Source organism: Brassica napus, chromosome A9 (genome assembly GCF_020379485.1).
Source record: "Brassica napus cultivar Da-Ae chromosome A9, Da-Ae, whole genome shotgun sequence".
Lineage (NCBI taxonomy): Eukaryota > Viridiplantae > Streptophyta > Magnoliopsida > Brassicales > Brassicaceae > Brassica > Brassica napus.
The window spans coordinates 25,018,727-25,031,599 of NC_063442.1; the positions used below are offsets into that span (position 1 = coordinate 25,018,727).

Sequence of the window (12,873 nt, forward strand, 5' to 3'; positions counted from 1 at the left end):
ATCCACACTCTATAATTCGTAAAATACTATAACACCTTTGTATCTCATTACAAGAAAAAAACTTATTTTTTCTTGAGAATTTTTTTTAGAGAAATTAGGGGACATGACCATATCATATCACAAGATAAATTAAGTACGTGACCAATAAAAGGGATTATGCTCACCTCTTACCAACTAATACATACACTTCTTCTTTCTATTTTTTTTCTCTCTTTTTTTTCATCACCAAAAATCACAGAAATGTTAAATTTCACGACGAACTTTGCAAAAGATTCCGCTTTGCTATCAAAACGAACGAATCAAAATAATCCGGTTAGATTGAAGAGCATATGATCTTGATTTCGCGTGCTGTATAATCATCAGATACAACAACTGACTATCTGATTAGTTTTATTCACATATTTGATTGGCTTTACAACTTTGTTATTTTGATAAATGTAAATTAAGAAAAAAAAACTGTGAAGAACTATCGGAGAAGATAAACAGTACACACTACGTAGTACTATTTTCTTTGATAACCATAGAATATAAATAGTTTCTTAATGTTTCCTCCTCCTTCCCATCCCCCTGCCCCTCCCCTTCCCCTCCTTCACGATGCCCCTCCCCCTCACATCTTCCCTCTTTGTCGCGGTGAAGCAATACTGTTATTCTTTCTTAATCTATAAATGATTTACATTGTGATGTTTCTATGTATCCGGTTGTCTATACTATTTATTTAATCGATATAGTATATTATAGTATGTTAATTATGTATAACACGTCTAGTGGTTGTATTTAGTATTTTTTGTACTACGTTGTAATCATGTATAGTTACTTAACATATGAAATCCAATTTCGTAACTAGTTAGTTACCTCTTCTTACAATCTCCATGATGCGTTGTTATGATAGAGCTTTGACAGGTTTCAAGGTGCAATGGAATATAACACATGTGTTTTATCTTCTTATATGATATTCACTCGCAGAGAGAGAAATGAAAATTTATTGACCTAATTGTTCCATACATTGCTCAATAATGTTTGATGGCTATATTCTTAATTGTCAGATCTTATATGAATATTAAGCAAAATGACATTTTTCTTTATAAAAAACCATTATTTACCACCAAAATCGCATAATGAAATTGAACCATTAACGTCGTGATTTTATGTTCCCTCTTTGATATGACTGACAAAATATTAAAATGCCTCTGTTTGTTCTGATCTTAATTGTTTTTAAACAATTGATTTAGTGTCTTGTTGCAACTTGCAACTATAAAAGTTACGTATTTTTTGTCTTGTACGAATAAATATGAAAGAAGAAAAAAGACTATTGATTACGAAGACAGTATACTAAAAATAAAAACAACCAAAATGATTGTGTGTATATAAGCTGCCGACTCCATCCATCGTCACTAAATAATGATTATGATCAAATATATTAGATCATGATACACAAAATTTTCTCCATGTTTCACTCTAAAGTAGAGTAACTATATTATAAAATTGAATTTGTTCCAATAATTCACTTTATAATAGAATTTCTATATAAAATAGTAAAATATACAGTAACGTTGTTATTTTACTATAAATATATAGTAAAATAACAACATTAGACAATCTTAATAGCACACAAAAATTATATATATATATATATATATATATATATATATATATTTCACTCTAAAATCACTACAAGAAAACACAAGTTTAACGAAGAAAATTAACGAGGAAAAATAATTTTCGTAAATGTACGTCGATTTTACGAGGAAATTACGTGGAAAAATAAAATCATCGTTATTTCCTCGTAAAGTAACGACAAAACAATTTTGTCGTAAAGTCGATGTAACGTAACGTGGCTTTTACGAGTAAACACTATTTCCTCGTGAAAACGACATAAACTTCGCGTGTTCTATACGAGGAAATAATTTACGTGTACTTAGCAAGGAAATTTTGAATCCACCAAATTTGTAGGTGCCCACGTTTTTTTTTCGGCCACCTAATTAATTTTCGTCGTAAATTCATAAGAAAATTACATCTACCAGATTCGAAATTTCCTATAAATATGGATGTTTTAACATCATTTTAAACACACCAACAACAAAAAAACGTGAAAGAAAAAAAAAGGCTGGCTCCGGGACTATTTACAAGTTGCGGAAGTGGATGTATATGCGTAGAGATGCTAACGGGAGAGTGACAAAAGAATACCTTGTGGGGCTGGAGACATTTATGCATCAAGCAGATTCAACACCGCTCGCCCAAGAAAGTGGTAAGATGTTCTGTCCTTTTCGGAAATGCAACAATTCAAAATTGGCAAACCGTGAAAATGTTTGGAAGCATTTAATAAATAGAGGTTTCACGCCAAATTACTATATCTCGTTTCAACATGGAGAAGGTTTTAATTATGATCAGAATGAAGCTAATAGTAGTAATAGCAATTTTCAGGAAGAACCGGTTGATCATCATTTGCATAATGAACATAGTTACCATCAGGAGGAGATGGTAGATTATGATAGGATTCATGATATGGTAGCTGATGCATTTGTAGCTCATGATGAAAATGAAGAACCTAATATAGATGCAAAAAAGTTTTACGAAATGTTAAACGCGGCGAATCAACCACTTTACAGTGGTTGTAGAGAAGGTCTCTCTAAATTGTCGTTGGCTGCTAGAATGATGAATATTAAAACTGATCACAATCTACTTGAAAGTTGCATGAACGAATGGGCGGACTTGTTTAAAGAGTATTTGCTGGAAGACAATGTGTCTGCTGATTCTTATTATGAGATTCAGAAACTGGTTTATAGTCTTGGGTTGCCTTCGAATATGATAGATGTTTGCATCGACAACTGCATGATCTATTGGGGGAGATGATGAGAAGCTAGAAGAATGTCGATTCTGCAAGAAGCCACGATTCAAGTCGCAAGGACGGGGATGTAATAGGGTACCGTACCAAAGGATGTGGTACCTACCAATTACAGAGAGATTGAAAAGATTGTATCAATCAGAGCAGACTGCTGGAAAGATGAGATGTCATGCCGAGCATACTCAGACGGATGGTGAGATGACTCATCCATCAGATGCAAGAGCCTGGAAACATTTCAACAAAGTACATCCGGATTTCGCTAGCAATAGCCGGAATGTGTATCTCGGATTATGCACAGATGGATTTAGTCCGGTTGGAATGTCAGGGAGACAATATTCATTGTGGCCAGTTTTTCTTACGCCATACAACCTGCCACCGGAGATGTGCATGCAACGGGAGTTGCTATTCTTGACCATATTAATACCTGGTCCGAACCATCCAAAAAGGTCCCTGGATGTTTTCCTACATGCGGACCTTTGTAATTCGTCGTTATTTCCTCGTATAATAAAAAACAGGCCTTTGTAATTTCTCGTAACTTTACAAGGAAATGAAGAGGACATGTAATCTTATATACACCCCCGAGGGCTCGCTCTTTCTTTCCTCTCCACTTCTTCTCCACTTCCTCTCTATTTCGTAGCAATGGTAAGTCTCTCTAATTCCCTATAATTTGATTAGTTTAGGATAGATTAGGTGGTTAGTATAGCGAATTTATATAGGTTTACGGATTTTATGTTAATTAGTGTTGATTAGGTGGATAATGTAGGGAACTATACTGTTGATGTTAATTATTAAAATTTAAATTTTTTTCCAGGTTCGAAAGAACATACTTACTGTCCATTACAGAGAGATGTTCGGTGAGCCGGGTAGTCGTTTAGACCCGTCTTCTTCAGCTGCCGGTTCTTCTTCAGCTCCCGGTTCTTCGGGTCAGGAGACTGTCCTCGAGACTCAGTCTTCTCCGAGAGTCTCTCGGTCTCCTTCTTCTAGTGCACCATCGGTTCCTCATGTGCCTCCCCCAATGGCTCATCCGACGATGCCACCTCCTGTGCCTCCTCCGATGGCACCTCCGATGCCCGCCGAAATTCATCCCGATTTGATGGTGCCTCTGAGTGATCCTTACTCGCAGTACACTGTAAAGGACATTCTCCGTCTGCCAGGCAGAGAAGGTTTACCAGTCATCGATCCCGACCGACCGGACGGAACTTTGTGGCATGTTACATTAATTTTTTTTAATTCGTTTAAAATTCTTTTATAACATTAAAAAATAATTTATATTTTAAATTTGTTTTTTTTCATATTTGGGGTTGACGGATGTCTTGCATCGGACGTAACCGTTACGATCAAAGGTTACTTCTCCATGCCACATCCGAACTGGAGTAAAACGCCTCACTACGTCAGAAGTACGTGGTTCAAAATTTATGCCGTAAGTTTCTATTAATTAAATATATATATATATATATATACTTTAATTTTTTCAAGATTTATATATATATTTCTTTTTTAAAAACTAATTATTAATTTATTTTTTCCAACAACAAAAATATAATTGGGCCTGGGAGATCACTGAGACGGTGAGGAAGAAGTTTATCGCATAAGCGAAAGTTTGCTTGTTGGATACGGTCTCCAACTGGAAAGGTGACTGGATCGTGAAGGGGTATGAGCGTGGAAAACCCGCTGAGCTCACTACGATGTGTGGGATGGCCTCATCCGATATTGGCGTATTCCTGATTCCATTAGAATCGCCCAGTCTTGCTCTAACTCCCGTAACACGGTCGATGAGAACGGGAACGGGCCGACGCTTCACACTACGGGCCAAAAACCACACGCCGGTGTCCGTTTGGAAATGGTAATTAAATATTTCATTAAATAAAAATTTTAATATATTTAAATATTTTAATATTTTAACTTTCTTAAATATTTTTTAGGCCAAAGAGACGGGACATTTTCCGTCTCTTGTGGACTTTACGAGAAGACCCACAAGAACAAGGCGGGCGTATTTCTAGATGGCAAGTCCGAGCAAATCTACAACGACTTGGTTGCTCGTGTTGAAGACCGCCAGACCCAGCTGACCCAGCAGTCGACCGACGGATTACCCGTCACCTTATCCACACTTGAAGTGGATAAGATTTACGAGGAGGTAAATTTTTTAATTAAAATTTTTTATTTTTTTTCTTATTCATTTAATTTAACTTTAAATTTTTACAAACAATATTTTTTTTTTAAGATTGTCCCTAAAAAAAAGGGACGGACGTTGGGGACTGGTTTTGTCAACGATGTTCCGAGAGCGACATCGTCTTATGGTCAGCGACGGGATGATGAAGTCTCTCAGCTGCGTAGAGAGTCCGATGAGCTGCGTAGAGAATCCACTGAGCTGCGTCACGAGTTGACCTCGACGCGATCTGCGTTCACAGCTCGTGTGGGTGGACTCGAGGGCTTCTTGGACGTTGTAGCGGCCACAAATCCGGAATGGGAGACCTTGTTAAGGAACATGAGACAGCAAAATCCTATTCAAGGCGAGTCATCATCCGACACACATGCCGAGGCGGATGTAGCGAGGAGGAGTGATGAATTCTACCGGTCGATGAACGACTCTTAGTTCTTTTTTATTCGGTTGTTGTATTATAAATTCAAAACTTATTTATACATAAAAAATTTTGGTTTTGATTTTTTAGAATTTTAATTTTATTAATAAATTAAATAATTTTAATTATTTTTTAATTATATTTTAATATTTCTGTAAAATAATGAAACGAAGTAAATTCGTAGCTAACGTTGCGACTTCTTTACGTGGAAGTTTAACGAGTTCTTTACGAGGAAGGCTTTACAAGGAAATGACGTGGAAAACTAAACTTGTTCTTTACGAGGAAAACTTTCAAGGTATTTACGTGTACTTTACGAGGATTTATTTTTGAGTTATTTACGTCTGTTTTGCGAGGAACTCATTTCGAGGTATTTACGAGGAAACTTAGCGACGTTCTTATGTGGAAGCTTTACGTAGTCTTTACGACGAAATATTATTCTTCGTTTTTACGACGAAATCATTTACTCGCTATGTTACGATGAATTAGCGAGGAAATATGCGTTACGACAAACTTATAACGACGAAATGGGTTTCCTCGCTAATTCCTCGTAAACATGTTTTTACGACGAAATCACGAGGAAAACCGCCCTCGTAAATCTTTTGTTTTCTTGTAGTGAATAGATTAACTCTATTATAGAGTTGGATTTACTCATACGTTTACTTTATTGAGTTATTCTATAATAGAGTAAAATATAGAGTAATGTTGTTTTTTTACTCCAAATATAGAGTAAAAAAAACAACATTACTATATATTTCACTCTGTTATAGAATAATTTTATTTTAAAGTGAATCGTTATAACAAATTAAACTCTATAATAGAGTTACTTTATTTTAAAGTGAAATATAGATATAGTTTTTGTGTACATTGGAGATGCCCTTAGACCATCTCCAATGGCTTACTCTATTTTTTACTTTAAAATAGAGTAACTCTATAATAGAGTTTGATTTTGCTCCAATGGTACTCTATTTTAGAGTAGAAAATATAGTGATGAACAAAGAAAAAACAAATTACTCTATATTTGGAGTAAACATATTTTTCACTCTATTATAGAGTGAGAAAAAGAGTACCATTGGAGCATTTTTTACTCTAAACTCTATTTTAGAGTGAAAAATAGAGTGGGGTTGGAGATGCTCTTACTCTATATTTCACTCTATTATAGAGTAACTTTATTATAAAGTGAACAATTGGAACAAATTCAACTCTATAATAAAGTTACTCTATTTTAGAGTGAAATATAGATAAAATTTTTGTGTACCATTGGAGATACCTTTATGAAACTGAAAAAATAACTTAAAACTGTAACTTTGACAAATAAACGTTTTACTCACTCTATTTCACAAAGAATGTCACGTAGACATTTTTCACACTAAAAAACTGATTGAAACGCATTTATATTTTCATTAATGTCATATATTTACTCAATGGCATTTTAGATAAATAAATTTATTTATAAAATCAATGCATTTTACAATTAATATTGAGCTAAAAATAAGTAGTTGACAAAAAAAAGTATAAACTGCATTGAAATTGTAGAATTATATTTTTTATGTAACAAAAAAAATATCGTAAAGTGACACTTAATATAAAACGGAAAACATCATTTTTAGACTCTAGCCTTAGTTAAGTTAAACAAAAAAATTTTCTCACCTTTGAACAGACGCGTTTCTCTCAATTAATTTTCTAAAAATTTATTTTTTAGTTTTCGGAGGGGTTCTATCCAATTCTGGCACCTATGTCGGACGGTCGAAAGTTCTCTCCCCCGCGTTTCTCCAATTTTTTAATTAAGATAAACAAGTTTTATCTTTTTATCTGAAAGAATCACTTTCTTCACAAAAAAGATTTAAAACTTTTTTTCTTTATTACAAGTCTAATGGGAAAATGAATACATGCCAAAGTAATCAAAATTAAAAGGATTTTTTACGTTAAAAACTCCCCAAATAAGTTTGTTTTGGATAAAAACTTTCAAACTAAGTATTTAACTAACCCCTTCCAAACTAACTTTATTTAATGGATTAAATCCTAACCGGTTATAATTACCATTACTACTAGTAAATTTTTATTTTGGGGTTTCTACATTAAGTAAACATAGTTGAGGAGTTTTACCATTAAAAATCTAAAAAACCAAAAGAATTCAAAATTATATAATATTATCTAAAAATTAGTAACTTAAATTTTCAAAAATTAGCATTTTTTTTTTGTAAATATATGAGTTTGATGTGTTTTTAACATCAACATTATATATGTATAAATTAAAAATGTAAAACCCAGAAATATAATAAAAGTTATCTACAGATTTATTATTACATTTTTATTAGATAAGATATATTTTTTATTATATTTTCTTGTTTTTTACATTTTTAATCTTTTAGTAATTTTATTACAGGTAAATCTTTAGATAATTTTTTATTATATTTTCTAGGTTTGTACATTTTTAATTTATACATATATAATATTGATGTTAAAAACACAGCAACTCATATATTTACAAAAAAAAAATTAAAAATCGTAATTTTGAAAATTTATGTTACTACTTTTTAGATAATATTATAAAATTTTAATTTTTTGATTTTTAATATTTTAATGGTAAAATCCCTCAATTATGTTTACTTAATGTAAAAACCCTTAAACTAAAGATTTAGCATTAGTAATGGTAATTATGATCTGGTAGGGTTGAATTCATTAAATAAAGCTAGTTTGGGGATCTTTCGTTAAATACTTAGTTTGAAGATTTTTAACCAACACAAACTTATTTAAAGGGTTTTAACGTTAAAAGTCCTAATTAAAATTGAAGTTTATGTCCCTTCATGATAATCACAATACTAAAAGCCAGATATCCTGAGTTTTTAGGCTGTCCACGTCCCCAAAGAAAATCGACCAATGGGAAGTTGTTTTTTTGTCACATCACACACGGATGTGACACGTGTCTCTTCTTTAAAAAAAAATTTAGATTCGTGACTTCTATTGGGGTCATACGGGAAAAGTTTTGGCCCGTTAAAAATTGGTTCTTTCGTCCTTCTATCTTCTTCACGATGCGTTGTTCCTAAGGTTCCTCGTATTTCCTCGAAGCTTTGATAAGTTCCAGCGTTAATGAATGCGAGTGAGACGAATGTTGCGAAGAAGCTCTCTGTCAAGCTTCGATTTGTCGTTTCGTCTTTGATTCTTATCGGTGACGTTACGAGATTCCTTGATTCATCCCCTTTAAGAAACTTCTTAACTCCATCAAGCACGATGTCTCATTCAATGGGTGGTGGATCTCCACCTATAAAAAGGTCAGCCTTCATACCCTGATCATCATCCTCACACTTCCTAACAGTATAAACTTTTTTAACACATTTTTTTATAGAAATTTTGATCGAGTTCAGACATTGAAACAAAGTTGATCTCAGCTGATAATGGCAAGGAGACTCCAACTTCTTTGATTCTTACAACTTCCAATTCAAAGGTTTTTTATTTCACAATCTTTTTCTCTTGCCTCTGACTATAAAAAAGTGATATTCTTTATGGATTCCTGATAGTTTAGTCCAAGATATTCTCTTGAAATGTTTGATTTTGTGTTTGTGATCAAGTTTCGAGAGAGATTGTTGGACCCAAGAGAAGCAAGCATGATTAAGCTGGAAGCAATAAAAACTTAACGGAGACGTGTATGTGGGATATCACAATGTTGAAGTTGATTCTTAGATGCATCAACGTGGTTAGCTCCAACACGATCGTAGCCAGTTGATTGGTAGCCTTGAGGTGTCAATCGATACAAAGCTTCAAACATCCACTGTGAAGATTGACAGTGTTTATTTTGGCCACTATATCTCTCTAACAATCATGGTTAAGTTATTTGTCACCAATCTATGTTTATGCTTGTGTTGGTTGTTGCAAAAGATCTGTTTCTCTAACCCCATAATAATCATTTCAGATTTTGAACTGGCATGAGAGGTTAATCCGAGTTCGGATTGATCGAGTATGCTGTTATACGCTGATAAAGATTTGATTCCCTTTTTCTATCGCAATGTCTCTTTTAGTATATCAATATATGCGTCTATATTTCTACTTCAGTGACCCATAATTTTATTAGTCGGCAGACCGTTGCTGCCTAACTGACTCTAAAAGCTTTGTGCTGACAGGTAAAGGGCATCTGAAGTACTTCTACAATCCTGTGTATACACATTAAAAGTTGGTTAGTATCAGTTTGAGTGGTACTCCATCAGTGGCTCTTCTCTGGGACCCATGAAACAGACCGACTGCTGCAGAGGCTCTGTACGTCCCGTTCTTTCAGGTAAACAAAAGAGTATTTGCTTCGACCCTATGGCTGTTACCGTTCTTGTTTAGATCTTGCTGATGGATATTCATAGTTTAAATTTATTAATTTTGAAGTCTCTAATGGGCTCCATTCATTGCATTTATACAGATTCAACCGCAAGTGTGGCCAGAGATAGTCCCCCTGAAACGACGATACCAATGGGATAAAGTGTTGTAGTCGGATTTTTTGAATACCTTAAGTTGAGTAGCGGTATGAACTAGAGCAGAGTGATCTGCGGCCACTACATCTTGAAGAATAAAAATGGAAGGAGTGAGGCCAAAAAAAAAAAAAGACATGCGAGGGAGTGACGGAGTGAGGGAGAGAGGGGGAGAGAGGTGAGTGCAGGTAAAAAGTAAAATCATGTTGTGAACATTAATCTAAAAAGTAAAATCATGCTGTGAACATTAATCTGCATCGAAGTTAATTTAACTGCTTCCACCGTAATATTTTATTTTTCTTTTGCGTTGGTTTTATTCTGGATGAAGAATAGAAAGATTAATCAAGTGTTGTGATGCAGATGTAGCTATCATTGGATAACTATTTACTTCAGGTTTGGAAGATCACCATGAGGAATTTCCCCTGAGAAGTTGTTTGCAGGGTTCAAGACTCTAAGTCTGGCCAAACTTGAAAGAGAGGCTGAGATGCTTCCCTTGAGTTTTTTAAATATCAAGAACCTTAAGATTCTTTAACTCCTGGAAAATCGCTGGTAATGGACCCGGAAAGTGATTAAGTGTAAGATAGAGATGAGTCAGGTTCTTGAGGTTGATGATAGAAACTGGCTTTTGATTCTATCTGTAACAAATAATTCTTTAGCTGGAGAATATTTGCTGATAAAATATGTGTTGTGTTGTGAAACTGGAAAGATACGCGGGCAATGTATAGCCGGTAAAAAATATATGTTTTACAGTCCAGAAAAAAATTGACGGAGCCATTAACAAATCGTGATCATTTCTCTTCGTTTAAGTTTTTGATTGTTCTGTTATTTGATTCTTGCGTGAAAAAATTCCCACTGGTGTAACAATTTCTTTATAAGTGAAAATAGGAATATATTGATAAACATGTTGAAAAAGGTTGAAATAATCTACAACATCTTAAAATTAATGATAAAAGGATAAGAACGTTGTAGAATTTAAAGGAAAAGATGAAATCCTATTTAGTAAAGAAGATTATTCAAAATTGATAATAGAATAAGACAATAGAACAATAAAGAAAGGAGCTTGACATATTAAGAATGGATTAAATTGTTTGTCTTTAAAAAAAATAAAGAAATTGGTTATCTTTTGACCAGAAAATATTGGTGTCGCAATTGTTTATTCATTGAGAAAAAGCCTTACTTACATATCATGCATTTAAAAATAAATGTCAAAATACATATTATGCATTATCATATGACATCCAAAGACAACTACAATATAGAATTTTAACCACAATACATAATTTGTTATACTTTGTTAATAACTATTTTCTCAAGAAAATAACAATATTATGCAAATACTATTATGACAATTGTTCAAAAATTGATTATATATATATATATATATATATATATATATATATATATATATATATATATATATATATATTGGAAAATTAGATGGTCCAAATAAATCAAAATATATGTAGGGCAGGTTGAAGAAAAAAACTTCAAAAGAGAAATGTTCTAATTTGTGTATATTTAAAAATTATTTTACAGTAAATATAAATAAGCAAGATAAAAAAATTCAGAACATAACTAAGATTAATTCATTATTTATTCATTATCTTTATTATGTTATACATAGTTTCTAATAATGAAACTAATTTTAAAATTGTCTAAAAGGCATATATTTTTATAACACATATATATATATATATATAAATATAAATAGCAAACAAATAACAAAAATTATAGGAAAATTCCGGGCGTATCCCGGACCCGACCCTAGTCTAACTATACTAAAAGGCAAATATCAAGCCTTCTGAGATGGTCCACGTCGGACTGGAAATTCATCCAGTAAGAAATCAGCGTTCGGCCATGTCATCAACGAGTTGGTTCAAGTTGGGCTTCGGGTGTATTTTGCGACCCGCTTATTTGGGCTTCTGTTTATTTTGGCCCACATGTGTTGTGTTCGTGTTTCGGAGACGCAAAGACGGCGTAACCTAAGTTCCTTCTTCCCCTACCTTTCAACTTTCACCTCTTCCTTTCCCCTTCACTGCAAATCTGTTTAGCCGATTAACTTCATCACTAATTGCTCTAATCAAAACTTTGTTTCAACTCATTCAATGGCTTCTTTTCACCTTCCTTTCAATTTTTCTATTTATAGATCTCTTTTCTTATCTTATGTCTCCATCGAAATCATTCTCTCAGAAAAAAAACTCAGACGTTCATCCCGATGGAACCCACCGGCAACTCCGCCGACTCCAGTGACCGCAAGACCGGCAAGAAGATCATCGCCTCCTCTGCTACTGTGAAACCAAATGGGAAGTCCATCGCTTCCTATGCGATTGTGAAGACTGATGTTTCATCTACCGTTCCGGTGAAACCAAACATTGCTACCACTCTCTCCTCCGCGCATGCAGACCAAGTCATGTTATTCCGAGATGTTTCATTCGGCCCACACGAAGCGGAGTTGAGGTTTCGTCTGATTCACTTCTGGGAGGCTCGAAATCCACTCACGAATGGACGTACGTTTGAGAGAGCATTAACAAATTTGAATTGATATTATGTAAATATTATCTACTGTTTTGTAGACGAATTGAGTATCATTCATTTGTTACCTGTTTGAGATGGCAATGCAATAAGATAATTGATTTCCCTGTCATTTTCTCAGGACACTATATGTTTATCTTTGATTGATTACCTCCCAAGCTTAAATTTTTGTGTTTCTTTTTAGGCTATGCTCATGGTAATTACTTCTAACTCATTGAGTTCTCTATGGTTTCTCTTTTTTTTGTATGGAAATAATAGACATATATTAGCCTACGATTTGAGAAACCAGCAAAAGGTGCGCTTCTCCATTGTATTTTATATGCTTTCAATATTGTAATAGGGTATGTGCTGGACAAGATAATCTAATTTGTCTATTAATCTATCTTGCATGTTCAGTTACTATTCGGATAAACTAACATGTTTCTTTGTTACTATTGTGCTATGACTTATTTTCCATCACATGATCTTAGTC

The 12,873-nt window shown here is 33.7% G+C and overlaps 1 long non-coding RNA gene across 1 annotated transcript; it reads left to right on the forward strand.

Moving 5' to 3' along the window:
* The first annotated feature begins 7,947 nt into the window (after window positions 1–7,947).
* LOC125577580 lies at window positions 7,948–10,764 on the forward strand. Its single transcript, XR_007315993.1, has 3 exons — window positions 7,948–9,240; window positions 9,329–9,688; window positions 9,821–10,764. It is a non-coding gene; the product is annotated as an uncharacterized LOC125577580 (long non-coding RNA).
* The last annotated feature ends 2,109 nt before the right edge of the window (window positions 10,765–12,873 follow it).